The 27,772-nt window shown below is 36.1% G+C and overlaps 1 long non-coding RNA gene and 1 other non-coding gene across 3 annotated transcripts in view; one reads left to right on the top strand and one right to left on the bottom strand.

Annotated features, from left to right (window-relative positions):
* Nucleotides 1-22,042, bottom strand: part of LOC123615876 (uncharacterized) — a 30,075-nt gene extending 8,033 nt beyond the window's left edge. Inside the window, exons 1-3 of one of the 2 annotated variants that reach the window (XR_006723684.2) lie at nucleotides 21,934-22,042; nucleotides 16,945-17,044; nucleotides 6,251-6,305 (exon numbers count right to left, since the gene is read on the bottom strand). This is a non-coding gene — a long non-coding RNA (uncharacterized LOC123615876). Of the gene's footprint in view, nucleotides 1-6,250; nucleotides 6,306-11,379; nucleotides 12,232-16,944; nucleotides 17,045-21,933 lie in introns of those variants that run through there. The other variant, XR_012510284.1, reaches the window with a different exon arrangement.
* Nucleotides 22,043-23,786: 1,744 nt separating this feature from the next.
* Nucleotides 23,787-23,918, top strand: LOC123615878 (small nucleolar RNA SNORA71). Its single transcript, XR_006723686.1, has one exon. It is a non-coding gene; the product is annotated as a small nucleolar RNA SNORA71 (small nucleolar RNA).
* Nucleotides 23,919-27,772: the final 3,854 nt, after the last annotated feature.

The following is a 27,772-nucleotide window of genomic DNA, read 5'->3' as shown; positions in this document are numbered from 1 at the left end:
CTCTGTGCATATTAACAGTTATGTTTACATTATACTGTAGTCTATTAACTGTACAATAACATTGTTTCTAAAAAACCAATCACAGACTTTACTAAAAAACAGTATGTAGCTAAAAATGTCAGCAACTATCTGAAAATGCAGGTATGCCTATATTGTTATTATCTTTTAAATGTCTGTAGGGTCTGCAGTAATATCTCCTCTTTCATTCCTGATACTGGTAATTTGTGTCTTCTCCCTTTTTTCTTGGTCATTCTGGGCAGAGGTTTATTTTATTGATCAAAATGAAGGGAGTCCTTTCTCCAGTTCTCTTATCCAGATTTCCCCACTCTCCACCTACCAGAATCCCCTTTTCTCAGTTCTCCAACTAGTAAAATGAGTTTTTTTTAGCTGCCAGGCTGCCACACAGTTCTGCATGATTGGGGACAACTTTGGGGCAAAGCAGCGAAATAAAAGAGAGAAATGGGAAGTCCCCTGACACTATTCAGATCACAAGGTCCCTTCCGTCCCTCTGACCTAAAAGATCACTTTCTTGTTGGAATTTTAAATCACTATGCTACTGCCATTACAGTGTAGCTTTGTGACTGGGGCTGCCCTTGGTGTAGGGCCAGAAGGCGGGGGTGGGGAGGAGGATTCCTCCATACTCTCCTGCTTGTAGGAACTCCCTTCCATGGTGTTCAGATCAAAACTATAGAATTTCTCTAGGAGTTTTCGAAGCCTGTGCCAACTGTACAGTTATGTGCTATGGCTGTCTTTGGGTCAAAGTCAGGAGATTAAAAAAGAAAAAATATGGGAAACTCAGTCCTGTATGTGTCTTTCTTCACCTTTGGGTCCCCTCCCTAATCTGCTCACAACTATTTACTTTTAAAGAGTCCTCAAGTAGTTGCTTTCTGTATTTTTGTCCAGAGTTCTTAGTTGTAATCATTGGGAAAGATAGTCCATAGTGGGCTTACTCCATCTTGGCCAGTACCAGAAATCTTGAAAAGTCTTTTATGGATCACATATCATACTTCTGTACTATAATATATATTTAATTATATATATAATATATATTTAAATTGAAATTTTGCTTAAAAAGCTTTCCCTGAATGTTAAAAACATTTCTTCTGAATTGAGCTACCATTATTATTTTTACTATTATTATTATTATGCAGCATATCAACATAACATTAATATGATTCTGATAAATAATTATTAAGAAAAAAATTTACTGGAAGAGCATACCTTAAGGACATGAATTGAAATTTTAAGAACTTTTTTCAATTATTTTACTATCTGTGAAGTAATATTAGTTATTACTAGAATGGGACAGGTTCAGTATCAATCATCTCTGAAAAACCTTCTCCATATATATAAATAGATATAAATGGAAGCACTTCTGTTACTGCTATGTCACCCAATTCTTTTAACTTCTTCTTAGTTATATGCCAAAAATCACATAATTTTCTATTTTCAAAAATTACTTTTAATTATCTAATAGCTGTCAATTTGATTAGTTTCTCCTTTGGTTTTTGGAAGGAAAGAACTGGAAAGTACCTGACTTTCAAAAGGACTTGTTAGTGACTAGTCATTCATCTCCTCATTTTGTGAGGTTAGCAAGACTTACCAACTAACTACCAATTGTACCCAAGTGTCTATGAGAGGCACTTTGTTTAATCTAGTAAAGAAAGGTTAGAATATTAAATATTGTTGAATTCAATACAACACAATATTTTCTATCATAAAATTTGCACTGCTTTGGTTTTTACATTTAAAATTAAAAATTCAATTTCTCAGCTACTTTAGCCACACTTAAACTGCTCAATAGCCACATGTGGTTAGTGCTATGCTATTAGTCAATATACATTTAGAAAATGTCCACCACATAATTTCAAGCCAAAAATCTATAATAGACATACACACAAAAAAGAAAAAGGAATCCAAACATAATACTGATATAAGTATTGCTACTCCAGCGTTCTTTTGGTTTCCATTTGTATGGAATACCTTTTTCCATCTCCTCACTTTCAGTCTGTATGTGTCTCTAGATCTGAAGTGAGTCTCTTATAGGCAGCAAATATATGGGTCTTATTTTTGTATCCATTCATACCTTTTGGTTGGAGCATTTAAGCCATTTACTTTTAAGGTAATTATTGATATGTATGCTCTTACTGCCATTTTGTTAATTGTTTTTGATTTGTTTTTGTAGGTCCTTTTCCCCTCTCCTTTTGTTCTTTTGTGATTTGGCATAGCAAAAACAGTTCTAAGAGGGAAGATTATAGCAATACAAGCTTACCTCAGGAAATAAGAAAAATCTCAAATAAACAACCCAAAGCAACTAGAGAAAGAACAAACAAGACCCAAAGATAGTAGAAAGAAAGAAACCATAATGATCAGAGCCAAAATAAATGACAGAGACTAAAAAAATTTTTTTAAAGGTCAATGAAACTAAAAGCTGGTTCTTCGCAAAGACAAACAAAATTAATAAACCTTTAGCCAGACTAATCATAAAAAAAGGGAGATGGCCTAAATCAGTAAAATCAGAAATGAAAAGGAAGTTACAACCAACACCACAGAAACATAAAGGATCATAACAGGGTACTATGAGCAACTATATACCAATAAAATGGACAACCTAGAAGAAATGGATAAATTCTTAGAAAGGCACAATCTCCCAAGACTGAACCAAGAAGAAATAGAAAATATGAACAGACCTATTACCATGACTGAAATCAAATCAGTAATTTAAAAACTCCCAACAAACAAAAGTCCAGGACCATATGGTGTCACAGGTGATTTCTACCAAGCCTTTAGAGAAGAGTTAATGCTTATCCTTCTGAAACTATTCCAAAAAAATGTAGAGGAAGGAACACTTCCAAACTCATTCTATGAAGCCATCATTACACTGATACCAAAACCAGACAAAGATATCACAGAAAAGAAAATTACAGGCCAATATCACTTATGATGCAAAAATCCTCAACAAAATACTAGCAAACCAGCTCCAACAATACATTAAAAGGATCATACGCTTTTATCAAGTGGGATTTATTCCAGGGATTCAAGAATTTTTAAATATCAGCAGGTCAGTGTGATACACCACATTAACAAATTGAAGAATAAAAACCATATGATCATCTAAATAGATGCAGAATAAGCTTTTGATTAAAATTGAACAAACATTTATGATAAAAACTCTCTAGAAAGTGGACATAATGAAGGCCATATATGACAAACTGACAACTAACATGATACTCAATGGTGAAAAGCTGAAAGCAATTCCTCTAAGATCAGGAACAAAACAAACAAGGATGCCTACTCTTGCCACTTTTATTCAACATAGTTTTGGAAGTCCTAGACATAGCAATCAGAGAAGAAAAGGAAATAAAAGGAATCCAAACTGGAAAAGAAGAAGTAAAACTGTCACTGCATATGACATGATACTATACATAGAAAATACTAAAGAGGCTACAAGAAAACTGCTAGACCTCATCAATGAATTCAGTAAAGTTTCAGTATACAAAATTAACATAAAGAAATCTCTTGTATTTCTATACATGAACAATGAAATATCAGAAAGAAAGAAATTGAAGAAATTAAGGAAACAATCCCATTTACCATTGCATTAAATAGAATAAAATACCTAGGAATAAACCTACCTATGGAGGCAAAAGACCTGTACTCTGAAAACTACAAGAAGTTGATGAAAGAAATTGAAGATGACACAAACAGATGGAAAGATATATCATGTTCTTGGACTGAAAGAATCTATAATGTTAAAATGGCCATACTACCCAAGGCAGTTTACAGGTTCAATACAATCCCCATCAAATTACCAATGACATTTTTCACAGAACTAAAACAAACAAAAATTTAATTTGTATGGAAATACAAAAGACCCCAAATACACAAAACAATCTTCAGAAAGAAGAAAGGAGTTAGGGGAATCACACTCCCTGACTTCAGACTATACTACAAAGCAAAAGTAATCAAAACAGTATGGTAATGGCACAAAAACAGACACATAGCTCAATGGGACAGGATATAAAGTCCAGAAATAAACCTACACACTTATGGTCAATTAATCTATGACAAAGGAGGTGAGAACATACAATGGAGAAAAGACAATCTCTTCAGGAAGTGGTGCTGGGAAAACTGGAGAGCTTTATGTAAAAAAATGAAATTAGAACATTCTTTAACACCATATTAAAAAAAAACTCAAAATGGATTAAAGATCTAAATGTAAGACTGGATACTTTAAAACTCCTAGAGGAAAACATAGGCAGAATACTCTTTTGACATACATCAAAGCAATATTTTTTTTTATCTGTCTCTTAGAGTAATGGAAATAAAAGCAAAAATAAGCAAATAAAACCTGATTAAACCTGAAAGCTCTTTCAGAGCAAAGGAAACCATAAATAAAAGTGAAAAGACAACCCACAGAATGGGAGAAAATATTTACAAATGATGAGACCAACAAGGGTTTAATTTCCAGAATAAACAAACATCTTATACAGCTTAATAACTAAAAAACAAAACAAAACAACCCAGTCCAAAAATGGGTAGAAGACATAAACAAACCATTCTCTAATGAAGGCATACAAATGGCCAATAGGCATGTGAAAAATGCCCAATATCGCTACTTATCAGAGAAATGCAAATCAAAACTACAATGAGGTATCACCTCACACCAGTCAGAGCGGCCATGATCAAAAAGTCCACAAATGATAAATGCTGGAGAAGATGTGGAGAAAAGAGAACCCTCCTACACGGTTGGTGGGAGTGTTGTTCGGTGCAGCCATTATGGAAAACAGAATGGAGAGTCCTTAAAAAGCTAAAAACAGACTTATGATCCAGCAATCCCACTCCTGGGCATACATCCAGAGGGAACTCTTAATTTGAAAAGATACATGCACCCCAGTGTTCACAGAAGCACTATATACAATAGCCAAGACATAGAAACAACCTAAATGTCCACTGACAGATGATTGGATAAAGATGATGTGGTGCATATATATATACACACAAACACACACACACATATATATAATATATATATATATATATACACACATACACACACACACACATACACATGGAATATTTCTCAGTCATAAAAAAGAATGAAATAATGCCATTTGCAGCAACATGGGTGGACCTAGAGATTATCATATTAAGTGAAGTAAATCAGACAAAGACAAATACATGCTATCACTTATATGTGGCATCCAAAAAGAAAATGATACAAATGAACTTATTCACAAACCAGAAATACACTCATAGACACAGAAAACAAACTATGGTTACTAAAGGGGAAAGGAGTGAGGGAGAGGCATAAATTAGGAGTTTGGGATTAACATATACACACTACTATAAATAAAATAAATAAACAACAAGGACCTACTGTATAATAGAGGGAACTATATTCAGTATCTTATAATAACTTATAATGGAAAAAATATGAAAAAGAATATATATGTATAATTGAATCACCTTATTGTATACCTGAAACTAACATGAAATTGTAAACCAACTATACTTCAGTATGAAGAAAAATTTAAAAAAAGGAAAATACTCACCACATAATCTAAGTAGTAAAGCTAGTCTTCATTATAAATTAATCAGTAGAATTAGATTTACTTTCCATCAGAAAGTCTTTCTCATCAAAAAATTATGTTAATGTGCAATGTGATAATTATCAAAACACTTATACTCTATATAAACTACATAACATTTTATAAACTACTATAAAAATATATAAAATAGATTGATACTGTTATAAGAACTTGAATAAATGTAACCTCTTTTCCACTCTGTAAGGATACAACCATCTATTTTTTTCACTTTTGGCTTCAGATTTTTTACCTAATGTCTAGCATATAGGCCTAGAACTCAATAAATGTTTTTGAATGAATCATAACTGTATAACTTCATATAGCCAAGTAAGTATTTGTACTAATGCCTCAAAGGAAGAGACAGAAGCTCAACAGAGAAAAGATGAATTAATATTCTCTTTTATGGCTACCAATTCCTAATGCTGGGAAGCCCCTTGAACAGTATTTACTCCCTCAAAATACTTTTCCATACCTGAGAGATAATGGTATAAATCAGAATGATTTGCTATAGTCTAATGATTTTTCCTAGCATTCATGTGGCAGAAATTTCTCTGTGGTTACATGGTAAATATAACGGGCTAATTTCAGGTTAGTAAGTGAGGTTCCATGGTAATAGCTTCCCCTCTGAGGAAATATTGGTGCAGAAGATTTGTACTTACCTTGGGGATTTCTGAAGAGGGCACTAGCTCAAGTTCAAAGACACAGGAAAGACCTCTAAACATAACCAAAGTACATTATAATTATTATCCCAGCTCCTGAAGAATTCAGAGATGGACAGAAATCCAGGTGATAATGTTTTCATGGAAATACTTCTGCCACTTACACCTCTTATATGGGGCCCTCTGATACTTCACTGAACTTTTTGATGTTACCACTTATTTTTATAAGTTCAAATAATACCAAATATGTTTGATTTAAAACTTTATTGAGTCCTACTTTTTAATCCACTTCACCACAAGTATTACTTCTCCTTGAAATCTTCACTTACTTTCATTTTTAAATATTTATCTTTATTTCTATAGAAACTGGTACATGATATTTTTATTTTACACATCCAGAACTGTAATAGTTATTTGTACATTTGTATTATTTCACTTATTTGGTATTAAGCTCTTTAAGGATATTAGTTATCTTTGTATTTAGTCTTCAACCAATCATTTAATCAATACTATGAAGTATCCACAAATATTGCACAATGTGACACATAATAGAATATAAACATGGACAAGAGATATATAGTTCCTGATCATATAGAACTTGGGGAATATACTGTTTATCATTTACATAAAAGGCTTTTTATTAAGTATTTGTAGAATGTATATGAGAAAACTTTTTTTTGTGGTAGGTGGGATTTTAAAATACATCCGTTGTAATCGTAATTAAAATAAAAGCTAGTTGGACTGTGAATCTACCAAATAACTAAGTTAATAAATGATCACCTATATCCACGATAAAAGTGGTAAAGAAATAAAGTAAATAATTAAAATCACAGTTAATCTATCTTTTTTTATGGAAGGAAAATAACTATGACTGTTAAGTATCACCTGCAGTAATTGGTAAAATTCCCAGACAGCCAATACCTCATCCTAGGAAGCATACTACTTTCTGAAACAAAATTATCCCCCTGATGTTGTGGGTTCATTAGCTGTTGATTCAGATATGATAAATCTGATTAAGAAAAAAATTATAAGGGTGTAGCATATAACATAGGTCACTTAAAGTAGCCAAATAAGATTAAATTACCTTTGGTCTAATATAAATTAATCTTTTTAAAATTATAAGTGATAAAACATGATCCTAAATCTAAGGCTTTCATTACTTTATTTACAATAATGCAATATAGTGTACAACTAAAATTATGTTATTTATAAAGTTAGAGATATGATAAAAGATGTGGCATTCCTAAGCATACTGATGTGTGCATAATCGTCTCTAGTATTTGCTTTTTAGGAATAGTTAAATAAGGATTATGAAATGATTCTGTTAATTAAACATGAATCCAGAAATTATTCTATTAATTTTTCTGGACACCATCATCGTATTTCCTATGTGCTTAGCAAAAAGAAAAAGTTATCTAATGCTAAAAATTAATCCATTGTTCCAGCCACTAAAATATGATTTTGTTTTGGTAATAGGAGGCAGAAAATATCAAACATTCCAAAAGTAGAAATAAGATGAAGATGGTGTGGTAGGCAGAATTCTAGAATGTCCCCCAAGATTCCTGTCCTGGTGTACCTTCTATCATCTCTTGAGTATAGGTGGGGCCTGTGAATATGATGGGATAGCTATTCCACTTTTTATGTTAAATTCTGTAAGCCTGTTTTAGCTGGCTGGTGAGTCTCTTTCTGGCTTTGAAGAAGCTCCTATGTTTTGACAGTGCTTATGAGAGGGCCACCAAGGAACTGAAGGGGCCTCTAGGGTCAGAGAGTGGACCCAGTTGACAGCCAGCAAGAAAGCTGGGACCTCAGTCCTACAACCAAGCTAAATTCTGGCAACCATTAGTGAGCTAGAAGAGGATTCCCATCCTTAGATGAGATTAGACCCCCAGACTATACCTTGACTGCAGCCTCTGAGAACCTGAGTAGTGGATCCAGTGAAACCCTGCCAGGACTCCTGATCTGTGGAAACTGCAATAATATATATATATTGCTTTGAGCTTCTAAATTAGTGGTTCACAGTATAAGCAGATAGGGTAGGGGGTCTCTGGGGAAGGAGGACTAGGCATGGCTTTTTTGACATAAGAGAAGTCATTTTTGAAGCAGGGAGGGTATAGCTCAGTGGTAGAGCACATGCTTAGCATGCACAAGGTCCTAGGTTCAATTCCCAGTACCTCCATTAAAATAAATAAACAAAAACCTAATTACCTCCCCATTTCAAAAATGAAAGAAAAAAAAGAGAAGTCATTTTTGGCCTAAGCCATTTTATAATCTAAGCCTGGCCACAGTGCTTGCCCTTGAACAGGTCTCAGTAAGAATGATCATAAGGGAAGTGAGGGAATGCAGGAAAAAAGAAAAAAGCAGTCAAGAAATAATAGTTCAACAATAAATATAGTCCTAGTTCCTCCTCAAGGGATATACACATATAACAATCAGACATTGAGTTCTGCAGGACTTAAGACCCCTACCCAGCTGGAGGATGGTAAATACTTGCTAAGACCCCAGACTGGTCTGAACCTAAGGAATCATGATGTTCACCATTCTGGACCCTCATGACTTCATTCAACTAAAGGTTGGATTCTGGCAACCTTTGCCCCAGTTCTATACTAAATTCTCTTCTGCTCAAGCCCCTTCATGAATATGCATTGTTTCTTTAGCTTAAAATTTCCGTAATTTGGCTCTTCAAGGAGACACTGCTTTGGGAAAGACCTCTAGTGTTCTCCTCACTTGCAGCAAGTAGTAAATCCTTTTTCTCCTGCTCTTTGGCTTGGTTGTGTCTTTTGCCTCAACACCCAACAAGAGATGAACCCAGTTTTTGGGTAACAATGGTAACTTTTCATGCAATATAGAAAACTAACAGATGGTCTATTGTAAAGTAATAAATATTTTGGATGTGATTTAATAAAACATGCTATAACTATGGCATTTAATAATCCACACAGAATCCAAAAGAAATTATATAAAATGTTTATCTATGGGTTTTATCCAATGTCAAAAACTCTTGAAAAATTTGGTACTCCGAGGAAACTTTGTATTTATATTTAAAAGAATCAGCCTTACTAACCTGTACTGCTTCAGCGAATCAATTGTGTTTTCTTCCCAGCTAATGACATATCCTGAGGATCAGTGCTGTAGTATATGAGAATTTTTAAAACTTAAATTTATAATAAAAGCTATTTAAAGTCTTTCAATAATTCTTACTGAAGTTCTCTTCGCTTTCCCCAGACTTTCTTTTATGAACAGCGCATTCTTGAACAACAGTTGAAGGATTAAAAAAATGAGGTTGTTAAACAAGAATCATCACTGAGAGAGGAGGGAAGGGGGCAGGACGCAACCCGTAAAGGAATGACACAGCAACTTAGGATAGGACAAAAGCTGATTAAAACCTGGTTAGGCTCAAGATGGCAGAACATTCAACTCTCAGTGGACCTTGAGGCCCAAATGGCAAAAGATTCAACTTTCAGTAGAACTTTAGCTTCATTATATGCTCACTGAAATGTATTAGCATGCTAAACAGCACTCCCATAGGTGCCATGACAGTTCTGAGGCTAAACATAAAAGGTCAAAAATTGGTCAGTGGCCCAATTCCTGGGCCCTTTCCCAAAGTAGTTGGAATAATCCTCCCACTTGCTAAGATCAAAAATTGGGTGATGGCCCAATTCCTGGATCTACACCTCCCCACATCTTGTGGCCAACCTCAATTTCCTAGACAACACCATGCTCTGGGGCCACTTCTCGCCTGCCCTGGCACTTGCTCTCTGTCTCTGTCTCTGATTCTCTCCCTCTCTCTCATCTTTGAAGATGGCCTGTGCTGTATAGAGTGTGTATCTACTTTTACTTTAAACTGAACACCTCCACTCCTTGTGGCCTCTCTGGCCACCCTCTGTCTATGCACTCCCTTAATAAATCTACTTTCACTCTACTATGGCTCTCTCTTGAATTCTTTCCTGAATGAAGCCAAGGAGCCTCACCTGATGGGGCATGTCCCAGGGACTCGCCTGAGACCTGGGACATGGCCATCTTCTCACGCTCCATTTTCTTGCAACACCACCACTCTCATTGTCCGCAATGATTTCAGAATATCCCAGGGAGAAACACCCCATTTATAAATCAGTGATGCACCTTGGACTGAAATATGTTTAAGTCTGGGGAGGGCTGGAAGCTAAGGAGGATATACAGCACCTTGATGAAACATTAAAGGGGCCACTTCCAATGGTCTATTTGTATGGCATCTTAGATGTACTCATGCTTGGGACATTGTTACATTACAGTGATGTTTAGGATGGAGGTGGGGAGTCTTTTCTTTGTAAGGCAGGAGAAATGCTGTTGTGAAGGGGAAATGGGGAAGGACAGTCTGAGGCATGCTATGGACAGGTACAGTGGAGGGCCTGGGGATAGAATTTTCTTAAAATTCTATGTAGCTACATGCCTTGGGAAATATTTCAAGTACTCAGTTTGAAGACCCTGGCCCTAAAACCTGGGTTCCTCCTTATATTCCTTTCAGTCCTTCCTTCCCTTAGCATTCACTGGGCAAGGCAGGTAATAGAAAGTAGACAATGAGCTCCCAGTGTCCTCCAAGACAAGAGACTTCTGTGGGAGAAATAGTGTTCCTCTCCCTGGACAGGGCAAGATAACCAGAGTCAGATTCTTGCTTCTTAATTCTCTGTAATTTGTTTCCAGTAAGAAGATCTTTTACCACCTCATTACTTCAGCAAGGCATATTACCATGTGAACTGAAGCACTCTCCTTTAAGCATACAACATAGATTTGTTGAACACCTATTCTGTGCTTCGTTGGGGGAGGGGATGCTGAGATGAGGCAAGATCCTGAGTTTCAGCAACTCACAGTCCAGATGGGGAAACACACTCATGTTTAGAAGACTTGGACACAGGATCATTTTGTTTTAAACGTCTATGCTCCTGAAGATCTCACCTCAATTCAAATGTCATGTTTTCCAAGACTAATTTGAACCACAGTCTGTGGTGAAATAATTTTTGTTTAGCAGCTCAAGTAACAACAATGTCTGCAACTGACTCAGCTTCCCAGCTTTGAAATCATGTAATTCTTGGTGAATTTTTAAAGTTAGGAAATGTGCATTATCTTGTCGACTGAAATAAATACGCAGCCTAAAATTGGAGAGTTATGTTTTATTTGGTGGGAGGACTTGAACCAGGATGACAGCCTCTCAGAGCGCTCTGAGGGACTGCTCTGAAGAGGTAGGGGAGGAGCTAGGATATATAGGAGCTTTACAACAAAGATCAGGTAGTTGGAACAATAAAAGATTACCTGTTATCTAAAGAAAAACAGGCATCTCAAGTTAAAGAATTTAGTGCTTTTCTATGTATGGGAGGAAGCAAACATTTGGGCTCATTGAATTCATTCCTTTGACAAGCATCTAGCTATGTAGGTCCAGTATCTTGTCCTTTATTATTCTGAGTCTGCTCAGAGTGCACCATTGTGAGTGGCTGCAGAGGCCAGGCTGCAGGCTTGTCTTCACTGTGGGAGGTGGCAGCAGCGGCTGATGACTTGATGGCTTCAGCATTCTTTGTTTACTGGTATGGTTTGCAGTATTTTTCATTCACAATCTTCATATTTACATATTCAAAAGGATATTTTGTAACAGTCTTATACCATAGGACTTCACCATTTTATAATTCGTATTCTCAAACAGTGCCTCTGCTTTTCGTTAGAGGAAGAAAAGAACTGTAACCAGTTGAATGTGTTTTAAGGACTTTCTGTAAATTAAACACTGTTACTTGGAGATGTGCCCAAGACACCTGGTAAGTGGGCAACAAATGAGTATTGCAACAACAACAAAAAGAAAAATCAAAGAAAAAGGAAATAAAAAGGAAAACAAATGAGCACTGCAGTGAACTCTCTGAGCACACTGTACACATGTGGTGGAAATGAGACAGTTTCAGAAAATCCCCGACAAGTTCTGGGAGACATTTTTTTTAGCAGGGGTTGAGGGGCAAACGTTATACCTAAAAACAAAACAAAACAAAAAAACAATGGGATGAAAAGAGGCCTTGCCTGAGGCTCAAATGGGCTCAGGACAGCCCATCAAACTGGGATTTGCACCCCCTACTCTCCCATCAGACCTGCAGGACAAAGAGGGTGGAGGAGGAGGTTTGTTCTTTTCTCTCACATTCCCTCCCCCTCAGACCAAAGGGAGCTGGATATAGGAGACACAAAACTTGAACCAAGTCAGCTGGAAGAGGGTCAATAAGAAAACACGCCTAAGAGAAAGCCCAGGGCCTTGTCAAGAGGAAGGGGACACTGAACCATAGGAGAGTTATATCCAGAGGGCAGATGTCCCAAAAGCAGAGGTGGGGAGCTGGTTGATTCCACGTCAGCACTAAGACTAAAGTAAGACCTGGGGATTGGGAGGGTTCTGATATCTAAATCTTAATGTAGCATTTTAAAGTTTACTTTAAATAATCCAAAGAACCCTTATTATGCAAAATGATCAGTAAATCTTTGAAGGTCGTCATTTTAAAGACAGAAGAATGGAATCCAGGTGGAACTGGGCAGGCACTGATTTTCAATCTTGGCTTCTCTCTGGGGAGCTCTTAAAAATCAGGATGCTGGGGCAGCACCTCAGTCTAATTACAATGGAATTTCTGGGGGTTGGACCTAGGCATTAATATTTGTAAACCTAGTCAGCTGATTCTAATATGTAATGGAGCCCCACCCAAAGGCTCTTTTGGAGAGTGCTGGGATGCCCAGTTCTTAACTTTCCAGGCAGATGATCTTTGCATTTAAGTTAATATATTTTATTTATAAGTCAGATTGTTTGATTTAGTCTGTGATAAGAACTCAATGGTAGATACATTAGGGCATAACTGATATTTAGAGCGTATATTCCACAGGCGCTATGTAGAAGCTATCATGTATTTCTTAATGGGCTTCCTTTGTTCCTTTTTCTCTTTTAGGGCAGGGAAGGGTTTTTTTGTTTGCTTGTTTTTTTAGAGCACGGAATTTTTTTTAATACTTAGTTTTTTGCTCGTTTAATTTTTTTAACGGAGGTACTGGAGATTGAACCCAGGACTTCCTTCACGCCAAGCTCACGCTCTGCCACAGAGCTATACCACCCACACCCCTGGCAAAGAAGTTTTAAATGAAGTAAATGGTACTCTGAGGCCTGAGAGACTCTAACTTAATCTTTCTGGGCCTTAGGTTTTTTTTTTTTTTTTTTTTAATTTCCATAACCTCAAACTTCATGTAGTTTGAACTGTGAACCTGCTTCACTTAAGTAACTGCAGTCACAGTGGTCATTATTTTTCAATGAAGGTAAAGTGTACATACAGTGATACACACAAATATTAACTTGCATTTTGATGAGTTTTTAAATGAATACAACTGTCTAACCACCATTCCAGTCAAGATACGGAATGGGAGAGGATATAGCTCAAGTGGCAGAGCACATGCTTAGCATGCCCACGGTCCTGGATTCAATCCCCAGAACCTCCTATAAAAATAAATAACCTAATTACTTCCCTCAAAAAAAAAATCACAATACAAAGATATGGAATAGTTCTATCATCCCAGGAAGATTCTTTATGACCTTTCCCTTTCTCTCCATAGGCAACCAGACTGCTCCTTGTGGCCAGAAAGGTCCTGCATCCCTCTTAATCCTCCAGCATTGTCTTCTGACTCTGCCCCAGCTCATTATGATGATGTCCCAGAGACCCAAGTCTCCTTTCCCAGCTCCCTCCTGCTCAGGGACTTGGCTCAGCTGTATTCCCTGGTTAACTCCTACTCACCTTCAGGCACTATCTTAAATGTTACTTCCTTTCAGAGGCATTCCTTGGTGTCTCAATTCGAAATTAGAGTCTCCCTAGGTTCTTTTCATTTCTGCCACTATCACAATTTGTAATTACATATTTATACATATTTATTGTACTTTAAAATTGTCCCTCTCTTTCACTCTACCCACAAGGGTAGAGGTCATGCCTGTTTTGTTCACCACTGTATTCCCAGCCTCTAGCCCAGAGCCAGAAACATTAGGTGTCCAATGAATATTTGTTAAAATAAATGAATGAACTAGTTTAATTCCATTCTTGAATCTACTGAGTTGCAAAGTGAGAAAAAAGGGATGGAGAGAAAGGGAAGAAAGATGTGGGGAAAGGGATTTCAAAATGTAGAATAGATAAACAAGATTATACTGTATACCACAGGGAAATATATACAAGATCTTGTGGTAGCTCAGAGCAAAAAAAAATGTGACAATGAATATATGTATGTTCATGTATAACTGAAAAATTTTGCTCTACACTGGAATTTGACACAACATTGTAAAATGACTATAACTCAATAAAAAAGTTAAAAAAAGAAAGATGTGGAGAGATGAGGGTGAGATTCCGATGGAGACTGCTCCTCCTTTAATCTTGAGTAGTGAGAGCAAGGAGTTTATTACATGCAGCAGTGGAAAGAACACTTGGGAAGAAGTCAGGTCACTGGGCTTGGTGACTTCTCTAGGCCTAGACCCCAGGCTCCTCAGTTATCAAATGCAGGAGCTGGACTAGAAGATTTCATCAGTATTGCCTCTCCTCTATGCACTGCGTGGAAATATATGAGGGTATTTTGCATGGTCACAATAACTGGAGACCACTATTGGCAGTTATTAGTTTGGAGCACCAGGAATGTTAAATGTCTTACATTGTGTGAGATAGTCTTCACTCTGTATTATCCAAGATATCAGTATTGAGAAACACTATAACACAATTCTATGAAATCTACTAGGCATGGCCTGTGGTTCCTCATTTTGTGATACTTCATAGACTGTCTTCCAGGTAAAAGCTTATTGCATTTAAATTACCTTACTTAGAAAATTATGTATTTATAAGCCAGATTGCTTGCTTTAGTCTGTGATAAGAACTTAAGGGTAGATATATCAGGGAATAATTGATATTTGAGGTATATATTCCACAGGAACTATGTAGAAAGTATCCATTTATTTGTTTTTTTCCTTAAAGAGCACAGTTGTTTTATATGAGTTGGTAAACATGTCCCCAAGAAATTCAAAGAGCTTGATGCCATTTTACTCTTCCTTAGTAGATGTGTAGGTAGAAGTCAGTTTACATTTGGGAAACTATTATGGACTGAATATTTGAGTCCCTCCAGAATCATACATGGAAGCCCAAACCCTCAGTGTAACGGTATGTGAAAGTGAGGCCTTTGGGAGGTAGTTAAGTTTAGATGAGGTCGTAAGGGTATAGCCTCCATGGTGGGATTAGTGTCCTTACAGGAAGACTTTTTATTAGAGGAAGAGGCCAGGGCTCCCTCTTTCTGCCATGTGAGGTCAGTGAGAAGGTGGTCATCTGCAAGCCAGAAGAAAGTCCCTTACCAGGGAACCAAATTGGCTGACACCTTGATCATAGACTTTCCAGCTTCCAGAACTATGAGAAATAAATTCCTGTTGTTTAAGCTACCCAGTGTATGGTATTTTGTTATGGCAGTCTGAACTGACTAATACAGAAACTAAGACTCAAAGAAGAAAAACATTAAAATTACACAGAAAACCCTCCTGTGGCAAGGGTGGTGTTTTTAGTGTTGTGCTTCCTAGCCTAATGTTTTACCCATCAGAACGGACTCTTAGTTATAGTAATTAAGGAGACTGTTTGCTAAGTGTTGTCTCATCTTCATAATTCTAAGGCCCTTGCCTACTGTAAAATTTTATGTTGTTAAAAAAAAAAACACGCTGGAAACAGCACAAATGTCCATCAACTGACAATATGGATTTTAAAATTCATATCCATATAGTGGAATATTATTTGCCCATCAAAAGGAATGAAGTACCAATGCATGCTACATGAATGAATCTTGAAATCTAGTTAAGTGAAAGAAGTCTGTCACAAAAAAACCCACTATATATATTATATAATTCCATTCATATGTAATATCCAGAAAAGGCAAATCTATAGAGACAGAAAGTAGATTCGTGGTTTCATAGGGCTGAGGGTAATGGGGGGATAGAGGAGTGATATTGAAAGGGTATAGGTTTCTTTTTGAGGTGATGTAAATGCTCTAAAATTGTAGTGATGGTTGCACATCTGTACAATTGTGCTGATGTTGTAAATATACTAAAAACCATTAACTTATATACTTTAAATGGGTGAAGTATATGGTATATGACATATATCAATAAGGCTATTTTTAAAATATGAAAAAGTATTCAACTTCATTCATATTTACAGAAATGAAAATAAAAACAATGTTTTTCATCCATCAGATTGACAAACATTTTCAAGTCTATAAAATTTAGGACTTGGAGAGGGTGTGTGGAAAAGTTGGTGCCCTTGTACACTGCTAGTGGGAACAGAAATTGAGGCAACTCTCTTAGAGGGAAATTTGTTAAGATCTTTCTCAACCTAATATACATGTATCTTTTGATTAAGTCATTTCACTTTCAGGAATTTATTCCATTGTTCATCATCAAGCATAAAAATGATTATTGCAACATTGATTACAATAATAAAAATTGAAAATAACCAAAAGTCAATTAATAGAGAATTGAACAAAATAAATTATAAATCCATATAAATTATGAATAACATGCAGCCAAGAATGAAGGTATAGAACAATATAAGTAACACACTACTGTTTTGTGAAAAAAGAGAAGACATAAGAATAAAATATAGATGTATGTGTATATTTGTATAAAGAATGCACAATAAAGTAATATAAATGGTTACCTGGTTGAGTGGGAACTAAGTAGATGGTGGATAGAAGTGGAAGTGAGACTTTTCACTGAATATTTTTTTACATTATTTCTGAGGCTTCTGAATATCTAACCTAAAAGAAATTAAATTTAAAAATTAGTATATATATATGCATGACTGGGAAATTATGCTGTACACCAGAAATCGACACATTGTAATTGACAAATTAAAAAAATTAAGAATATGAATGAAATAAAATAAAGCTTATCCACACTAAGTAAAATACAACTTGTACAAGATACATTAAGTGAAAAAAAAGTTGCAGAATAGTATGTACAGCACTCTTTCATTTATTTATTCAACTAACAGTACTTTTGGGTCCCTAATTTATGTTCTACATACTAGTGATATGGAATCAAATAAGGCAGCCAAAGTTCCTGCTATCACGGAGATTACATTTTAGTAGTGAGTAGCACAAAAACAAGGTAATTTCAAATCGTGATAGGAGAAAGTAAAACATGGTGATGCAGAGTGACTTGGGCTGGGGAATAGTTACTTGATGGGTGTCACAAAACACCTCTCTGAGGAAGTGACATATGAACTGATACTGAATGAGGATAACTTGAGAAGAGAGTGGTCTAGGAAGATGATGTAGTGAGCACAAAGGTCCTGAGGCTGGAACAGGTTGGTAAGTTTGAAGATCTAGAATATAGTCTTCATAGCAGGCAAAGAATGGTAGGAGATAAAGTCAGAGTGGTAGTCAGGGGACAAATAATGGGTTTAAATAAAAGAATAATACACATGTTTGTATGTAAATTGAAAATATCTGGAAGGACACACAAGAATCTTATCAACATAAGTGGCTATTTTGTAGGGATGATGGTTAATAGGACTCTTTAATTTCCTATTTTCCAGTAGTATTTGGATTTTTTAAAATATTTAAAAACACATAATAAATATGCATCAAAGGAGAAAAGAATTTAACATGGAGTGTTGGGTAAGAATTTAGGAAAAAGAATACTGTACCCAGAAGCATGATGATTCCTTTGGTTCTAGTCCCCCTAGTGGCAGTCATGAGGTAGTGCTGGTGGCTGTGTCCAAGCACAAGCATCCCATTGTGAGAGCTAAAATTATCTTTAATGGAACTCTGAAATACTCAAGAGTTTGAATTCTTGAAATCGTGTAATCCTTGCCAAATGGTGGGTGGGGAAAACCAAAAATCAATGTAGTGATTGTTACAGTCACTTACTGTGTATCATGAAGCAGGGGCCAGTAAAGTCTTTAGATTTTAAAATTAAAACCTGAGGAAAACTCCAGTGCAGTTGTCTTACAATTGTAAGGCTTAGATATCCAGGCCCCATTCACCACTTCTCTGAGCCCTTGCTCAGGTCTTTACTGCCCTGTCTTTTCTCCACCTGGACAAGCTACATCTTCCACTCCTCTTAGTCAGTTCACCTCTTCTACAATAGCTTCCCCAACAGCTCACTTTGCCTCCTCCTTAAATCATCCCTTGGCACTTCGTGAACAGGATAAAAATAGCTGACATTTAGAGGGCTGTCACTGGGTACCAGATACCACGTTAACTAATGTTATCATGTTCAATCCTCAAATCAACCTTGTGAGGTGGTACTGTTACCACCCCCTTTGTATAGATGGAGGTCAACCTGAGGCACAGGGGCCATAAAGTAGGATCAGGGCCGGTGAGTTGGTAGCTTGGAATAGAATCCCTGTATGATTTTAGACTGCTTGCATTTAGCCATATAGTTTTTTATTTGGATAGATATTGAATATATAAACAGTGTAGATCATGGGTCATAGATTCAGGTGCATACAGGGACTAGGATGTAAGCACAGAGAATCTGATATAATTGTCTTTCTTGAATTTTTAAAAATTTTTATTTATATTTATATATTTTTATAATTAAAAACATTTTTTGGTTATTTTTTTGTTTTCAGTCTTTATTTTCTCAAAGGAATATGTCTTATATATCTTGCTCTATCTTCTGTTATTCTACATTTGATAAAAGTAAGGATCAAAAAATATTTTACTTTCCTCTGGACTTTATCGTAAAAATATAAGTGGTAAATGCCTGGCAGCTGACATCAGTATCAGAGAGCAACAGGGAGTTAGGACACTGTGACAAACTCAACAGCACAGGCCTCATCTAAAGGGGGATTCCCAGCTCAGCTCCAGACAAATGCTGCCATTGGGAATGGCTCATGAACCTCAAACTGTCAGATCTTCCAATTTCTCAAGAGGATGCAGAAGCTCGGAGTTTTATGCAAAACCTCCCAATTTTGGAATGTCAACCAATTCACAACATTTTAGGAACATGGTTTGGTAGAACTGATTTGATCAGAGGGTCACAAGTTCAGTCTTGTCTTTTTAATTACAATGCAAATTTCTTGTGAGGAAACACTAAAACAGATTTCTCTTATATCTCTCACAGTGCCAGGCACATACAGTGCTGAAAGATTTTTGCTGAGCCATGAAGCTGTTTAGGAGTATTAGTTTATATTTAGATTTCACTTCCTTTTGGCAAACATTCATCTGGCAAGCTTGGGCTTTCACAGAATCATATAGTAACTGTGAATTTATCACTGAATCAAATGGATTCTCTGAATTTTCCAAAGAGGATGATGGGGCCTAGGATACAGAAAGTATTCATTAAAAGTTTCTTGTTTTTATTTCATTCATGTATCAGATTAATATCCTTGCTCTAGGCCATACCTTGGTGCACATTATAATTACTGGGGGAAGCTTTTAAAAAAATACCCATGCTCCACCCCTAGAGACTCCATTTTAATTGGTTTACAGGAGGGTCCTGGCACCAGTATGTGTGTCTGTATGTATATACAAATATGTATATACATGTTTATGTGTGTGTGTATATATATATGTGTGTGTGTATGTATATATATATATATATATATATATATATAGTCATTCAGCAGGTGATTTTAATGCATAGTCAGAGTAGAGGATCACTGGTCTAGGTTCTAGGAATCAGGACTCATAGGACTGGAGAATCACAGATCTTACTGCCAGAAGTTATCTCATGAATTATTTGGCCCAGTTGCATACCCTTAAGTCACTATTTTCCTAAAACTACCATCATATCTGATTTGACTACTATATTACCAATATACTCCAATGTAATTCTATTTGAGAAGGGGAAAAAGCTAAAATGTCAGAGAGATATTTACATGCTTATTTCCCAAACATAATCAAGTGACTGTTCAAGGAATTTTGTTGTCTAAAAGAAATGTTATAGTAATAGGAGGCCCAAACTAATAACTTGGTGACTTTCTTTTACTAACAAATGGCATATTAACCACTTTTATATGATCATTAAAAATGAATTATCTGAGCAAAAAAAATGAATTATCTTTTAAAGAGAAAATATACACACACACAGTAAAAATGCAAAAGGTATAGAAGTATAAAGTTTACCTCCCATTCCTACATTCAGGCCATTAAGTCCACCTCCCTGAAGGCAACTACTCATGGATTTCTTGTGTGTCTTTCCAGAGACATTATTTTTATAGTTTAAAAAAAGTTATTTATTTGGCTTCAGATAGGAATCTTTACTTCAGTCAATCTCCTTTTTGACAGAGCCTTTAATATTTCCTTAAGAGTAAAGGTGCTAAGATTAGAGGGGGAAAGAATGATCCACTGTGAGTGTTAGAGCTTGAAAGGATCTTAGAGTCATCCTGTCCTTTGCTATTCCAAGTGTGGTCCTTGGATTAACAGGGACTTCAACCGGGGGCTTGTCAGAAATGCAGAATCCCAGACCTCACCCAGAATTCCTTATGCAGAAGTTGCATCTTCCCCAAATCACCAGGTGATTCGTGTACACTTTTAAGTTTGACAATCATTGCTCTGGTCTGATAGCCTCCTTCACAAATCAAGGAAGTGTGGCTCAACAAGGAGGTAGGGGAGAGTTGATGCTAATAATCAGGTCTCTTAACAGCCTTGTCGAGTGCAGTTTATGATATGCCAAAATTCTGGCCAGGTAATTTTATGTAGCGTTTTTTATGCATTTTCTTCACTATGAGCTTTGGAATCAGAAACAGTAGGGTTCAAATGCTAGCTTTACCAATGGCATAGAGTAGGGGCTCAATAATCGTGACTATATTTCCTGTTATTCTCAAAGATTAACAAACAATTTTTAGAGTGATTTTAGGTTCACAGCCAAATTGAGCATAGAATTCCCATATACCCCCTGCCCCCGACCATGGATATCCTCAAACATTAACAAAGGGGTTACTAGCATTTCTCGTTGTGCTTGATTAAAACTTTAGTGATTCAACAGCCTTTAAGGAATCATTTACAAATTCTATTTTATGTCTAACTTAACACCAAGACTCCTTTTTCTTTTCTTTTTTTGGGGCGGTAGGTTTATTTATCCATGTATTTTTAGAGGAGGTACTGGAGATCGAGCCCAGGACCTCGTGCATGCTAAGCATGCGTTCTACCACTTGAGCACTACCCTCTCCCCTCTTTTTTTTTTTTTTTTTAAACATATCCTGTTCTTGTCTCAGAATGATGTTTTGCTCTGGCAGCCAGGGAGGGACTGTAACATAGGGAGGCTAAGGTCTTGACAGGTTCTTTCCATCGGATCTTATGCTGGAACGGAGCAGGAGATTCTGAGGAAAATAAGTTAAGAGGTAGGAGCTAAATCTGAACCAATGCCTTTTTATCAGAGAACACAGCTGGTGTCCAGGATCTCAGCCTAAGTGGGCTAGCGGGGGCCTGTGCAGTGTGAAATCAGAATGAATGGTTGCAGGGAGTTTCTGAAGCTTTCGCTTTGGAGCCTTGGAGCCTCGGGTTCCGAAGAACAGCAAGGGTAAGGTGCCAATTTGCTATCCCACTAGAGAACTTGGAGCGAGACTGGAAGCAAAAGGGAAAGGCAGGGGAGCTGCATGTCTGAGGACTCTGGGGGCGGCCGCGTGGAGCCCACCTACCGGCTGCCTCATTTCTGTCCTCGCTCAGAGCTTCTGGGGCTTGTAGACTCTTACCTTTCAGCTTTTCTCCTTTTCATTTGAGCTGAGTTGCAGTTTATTTTTCCTTCCCGCTTAAACTCTATGACACTTGCTGTTAAAGAAAGGCACTTCCGGAGAGGTTTCCTGGAGGCCGGAAGTAACTGGGACGTCCGCGGTTGCCCGGCAGTTTCCGCGATGCCTTATAGGAGTTGTAGTTCACCGACTGGCAACGCCTCTCGGCGGGAGGAGACTGGGCTGTTTTCCGGGTCCCGTGGATTCGGAGGTCGGGCTTGCGGCGTTCTCAGGTGCAGACTTCGTTTTAGTAGTTCTGTGTGACGTATACGATATATTTTGTAATATGTATTTTTTTTAGGGGTTTTTTTTTAACCAGTGAATAAAACAAATTGTATTTGCTCTTTTAAGAAAGATACCAAACAACAAGGTCCTACTGTATAGCCTGGAGGAGCTATACTTAATACCTTGTAATAGCCTATAATGAAAAAGAATATGAAAAGGTATATATGCTTATAACTGAATTACTATGCTGTACACCAGAAATTAACATAACATTGTAAACTGACTATACATCAATTAAATTAAAAAAAAAAGGTGTACCAAAATGTATAAAAAACAGAACAAAAGTGATGGGATGACTATTAACTTCATATAAATAGTTCAGAAAAATATAAACTGAAACTAAAAGCCTCTCTTCTGCACTTGCCCAGCTCCCTCCCTAAAATGGAAAATACCTGTATGGTTTTTAAAGAAACAAATCTTTATGTAAATGTACATACAGTTGACACTTAAACAACACGAGTTTGAAATGCATGGATCCACTTATATACGGTTTTTTCAATAAGTACAAAAGTTATTAAAAAGTACACAAAAGAGTAATGCTATCATCCTCTTTTCAACCTTCCTGCTTCATTTGATAATCCATCTTAGAAGTCTTTCCATACCGCACAAAAAGAGCTATCTTAATCTCTTTTTAATGGCTGTAAAGGAGTTCATTCCACAAATACCATAATTTATTCATGTACTAATCTCTTCTCCACCCAGTCAAGGGGCATTTTGGTTGCTTCCAATTTTTTTTCTGTTGCAAAGAATTTTACAATGACCGCCTTGAATATATTTTGTTGTAAATCCACAGGGTAAATTTGTAGAGAAAAATTGTCCAGTCAACAAGATACATGCTTCATAAAAGTTGATAAGTACCACCAAATTGCCAAATTGTACCAATTTACACTCTTACCTGACAATGTATGAAGGTGTTTACTTCCTCACTTCTGCTCTAGCATTGGGTATTATCAAACTAGAAATTTTTCTTCTCTGAGAGGTGAACAATTTATCTTCCTTTGAGTGATTAGCAGTTTTATAACTATGAAAGAAGCTGCACTTTTATTAATATGTTTATTGAATAAAATATGTTTATTGGCTGTTTATAGTTCTGAAAGTAGTCATGTTTTTGACCCAGTTTTACTATTGGCTTGCTAATCTTTTTCTTACTAATTTGTCTGCACTTTCTGTAAATTAGGAAAGTTAGCTTGTCCTGGGAATTGAAACTTTTTTAAAAAATATTTTTTTATTGAAGTATAGTCAAATTACAGTGTTGTATCGAGACTTTTTTCTTTGTACGTTATTTACCTTCCAGTTTTGCTTGTGTATTTTTTTCACACACATGTGTTTCATTTTTATGTAGTCACATTAAATTTTTTCTATGGCTTCTGAGTTATTTGGTTATCTGTAATTTATTTTGGTAAAAGGAGGAATGGCTCTAGCTTTATCACTTATCATTTGTTCAAAATATTAGCAAGTGGTCCCAGCATGATTTTTATTACCTTCATCATTAGAGAGACAAACCCAATGACCATTAAAAATATACCCTACTCCCCTGCATTCGAAAGTGATCGTGGGCTGCCTGTGCACTGGTCCTTGGTAGTGCGGGGAGAGGAATTGCTGAAAGTGTTTCCCCGTGTTTAAGGGTTCATCCTGTCCCTTTCAAATTCTGGAGCTTTCCCAGACCTCCTCCCTGCCCCCACCTTTCAGATGCCTCCTGGCACCTGGTGTCTGTTGAGTGCCCTCTGTGCCTGGCTCAGTGCTGGTTTTTGTGAGACTTTAAAAGAGGAGAATGAGAGTAGGTTCTGCGACAGCTGTGGTCTTCTGACCCTGGTCTCCAATTTTAGCAGTTCTGTGTCCTTTACTGCCCGTGCTGGAAGAGATTACAGGCTGTCCATGCCCTGACCATTGGTAATGAGGGCAAAGGAAAAGTTGCAAGGTTTTCCTCCTGTTCAGGGGATCCATACTTGGTCCTTCCAAACAGGACAGCCTTAAGTGACTGGCAGTGACCAGGCATGAGGTAGTCTGAGGCTGTAGTGCATTCACTGCCTAAGAAGGATCCTCCCCTAACACACATACACCATGTTTTCCTGTTGATGAGTATAAGGGTTTCCTGCCAGGTGGGCTGATCGTGCTGGCTTCTTCTCTGAAAAAAAAAAAGAAAACCTTAAAATTAAAAAAAATATATATATTTGTATATATCCTACCATGAGATGCTGTGGCAGGTTTAAAGCTTAGTTTTGGGGAAAAGAATAGAAATAAATAAGCAGTTTTCTAACTTTTCTCAAAACATATGCTTATCTTGTATTATTGTTTTTTCTGAACGATACTGCAAAAAGGTTGCTAATATTTGTTAAATAAGTATTGAAGACTTTTCTAATCAATATAAAACTTAAAAAAGAGAAAAACTTATGAAAATGATTTTAAAAGCTAAGAATGGTTGAAGTAGAATTCCCAAATTGAGAAAAGTATTATGTATGTTCAAATATAAAGCAAAGTTTTTCCCCAACTCATCCTTTAGAAAAGGTTGATGCCTCATACCTGTAATCTTACAAAATTTCTCATATAATGGAAGAATAGCACTTTTCCTAAATTAATATGATTTTGCAGTAATATATTATTATTTTTTCAATGAAGTATAGTCAGTTTACAGTGTGTCAATTTCTGGTGCACAGCATAATGTTTCAGTCATACATATACATATATATATTCCTTTTCATACCTTTTTCATTATAGGTTACTACAAGATGTTGAATATAGTTCTCTGTACTATACAGTATAAAGTTGTTGTTATCTATTTTTTATATAATAGTATCTGCAAATCTCAAACTCTCAATTTATCCCTTCCCACCCGCTTTCCCTCCTGGCAACCATGAGTTTGTTTTCCGTGTCTGTGAGTCTGTTTCTGTTTTATAAATAAATTCATTTGTGTCTTTTTTTTAAGATTCCGCATATAAGTGATATGGTATGGCGTTTTTCTTCCTCTTTCTGGCTTACTTCACTTAGAATGACCATCTCCAGTTCCATTCATGTTGTAGGAAATGGCATTATTTTATACTTTTTAATGACTGAGTAGTATTCCATTGTATATTCCACAACTTCTTTATCCAGTCATCTATTGATGGACATTAAGGTTGTTTCCATGTCTTGGCTATTGTAAATAGTGATGCTATGAACATTGAGGTGCATGTATCTTTTCGAATTAGAGTTCCCTCTCGATATATACCCAGGAGTAGGATTGCTGGATCATATGGTAAGTCTATTTTTAGTTTTCTGAGGATTCTCCATACTGTTTTCCATAACAGCTGCACCAAACTACTTTCCCACCAGCAGTGTAGAAGGGTTCCCTTTTCTCCACACCTTCTCCAGCATTTATCGTTTGTGGAGTTTAGAATGATGGCCATCCTGACTGGTGTGAGGTGTTACCTCATTGTAGTTTTGACTTGCATTTTTCTAATAATTAGTGATATTGAACAGTTTTTCATGTGCCTGTTGGCCATTTGTATGTCTTCTTTGGAGAACTGCTTGTTTAGGTCTTCTGCCCATTTTTGGATTGGGTCATTTTTTGTTATTGTTATTAAGTTGTATGAGCTGTTTGTATATTCTGGAAATTAAGCCCTTGCCAGTCGCATCATTTGCGAGTATTTTCTCCATTCAGTAGGTTGTCTTTTTTGTTTTATTTATGGTTTCCTTTGCTGTGCAAAAGCGTGTAAGTTTAACGCTCGCTTTGGCAGCACATATACTAAAAAGCTTGTAAGTTTAATTAGGTCCCATTTGTTTATTTTTGCTTTTATTTCTATTGCCTGGGTAGACTGCCCTAGGAGAACATTGCTAAGATTTATGTCAGAGACTGTTTTGCCTGTGTTTTCTTCTAGGAGGTTTATAGTGTCTTATCTTAAGTTTAAGTCTTTAAGCCACATAATATATTATTTTAAATATGTAGATTGAGTAAATTTTAAAAAGTTGAATATTATAGGTCATTTGATCATTTCATATATAACTAAATAATGGAAGTTAAGTATTACTTATAGGCATTTGACTATTTTATATATAATATATACCTTATATTCATATATAGTATATACAAATATGGCCCCAAACATTTTTTTTTTGATTGTCTCATTGGTGAAATTTAGACTTGGTTTTTAATCAGGTCTGGATGATGTATTCTTGCCATTTTGCTGTTATTTGATCAAGGATTTAGTGTGGATGCTGTGGTGCAATACATTACACTTAAAAGAAGTTTTGAAATATAAACATCATTTAGAAAAATGGTGAAAAGTATAAGAAGAAATAGCTAAAATGTTTTACAGTATTTGCTTATAGGCAGAAGGAGATATGAAGCAAGTCTTCGGCTTTTTTTGGTATAAACCTTTGAATACTGTGTCCTTAAAAAAAAGGCTAAAACACATGAGAATATACAACAGTGATGAAAATAAAAAAAATTTGAAAACAGAAATGTGAAATTCGTGTTAGTTTTTATAATAGGACAAACATGAGGACTGGTTGGGCACTTTTTCTCTGAGTGTAAAATCACACTGCAAGCATTTTCATCAAGGGCCTGATCAAACTCAACATTTTCATTTTGAGGATGTGATCTCATCACATCAGCATTATTATTAAAAAATAACAAAATCCCAAAGGCTTAAATCAAGACGAGAAAGAGCTTTTTATTGAATTCTGACAGTGAACATAAATGTGGAGATAACAAAATGAGGAAAATAACCAGTAATCCTGCATAAATCTAACATCACAATATAAAGGACATCTTCAATTGGGTGCTTATTGAATTATGAGCTCTTTCTCTTTAATCAATACCCTTATCCCAAGGGGTGCTGTGAGCTTATGACACTAAGGAGAGAGGAGCCATTCAGAGCCAAGGTGTCAGAAATGTAGGCCACAGTTAGGTAAATAATATGTTAGATAATACAATATGATGCAGATGTAGTCTATTTCTAGAATTGCCTAATTTTAGGTTATTGAGGAAAGGTGTGAAAACCTTTAGTTGGTTTTATTCTGTCACATACATTATGCTTACATGTAATAATAATTTTGCTAAAACTGAAGTAACAAGATGTAGGGGGAGCAAAAGAAATTATCATAGCGTTCTTAAAAAAAAAAGCAAAACTACAGATACTGTGCTAGTATGTATCCAATAGGCTTTCAATAAATCCCTAATAACACAGTACATGTTAACTTTGTTTTCTAAAAAAACGTTCCAGCATGAGTGAAAGATCCTAAGAACAAGAGTATTCAGTGCAGTATTGTTTGTAGGAGCCGAAAATTGGAAGTGTCTGACATTTGTTTTAAAATTCTATACCAAACTTTTAGCAAGAAATAATATGTAATGAAGGATTAGTAAAAATGGTGCTTTACTGTTTTATTTCTTTTTGGAAATAAACCTTAAAAAAGATGTATGTGGGTGAATTCAATGGAAAAGTTTTTTTTTTCAAGGTGACACTTTATGAAGGCACTTAAAGGGTTAAGGCAGTTAAATGTATCCTGGACCACTCACTTTCTTTAAATCCTACATTTCTTA

The sequence above is a fragment of the Camelus bactrianus genome, chromosome 11, assembly GCF_048773025.1.
Source record: "Camelus bactrianus isolate YW-2024 breed Bactrian camel chromosome 11, ASM4877302v1, whole genome shotgun sequence".
Lineage (NCBI taxonomy): Eukaryota > Metazoa > Chordata > Mammalia > Artiodactyla > Camelidae > Camelus > Camelus bactrianus.
This window is presented reverse-complemented; position numbering and strand designations above follow the sequence as displayed.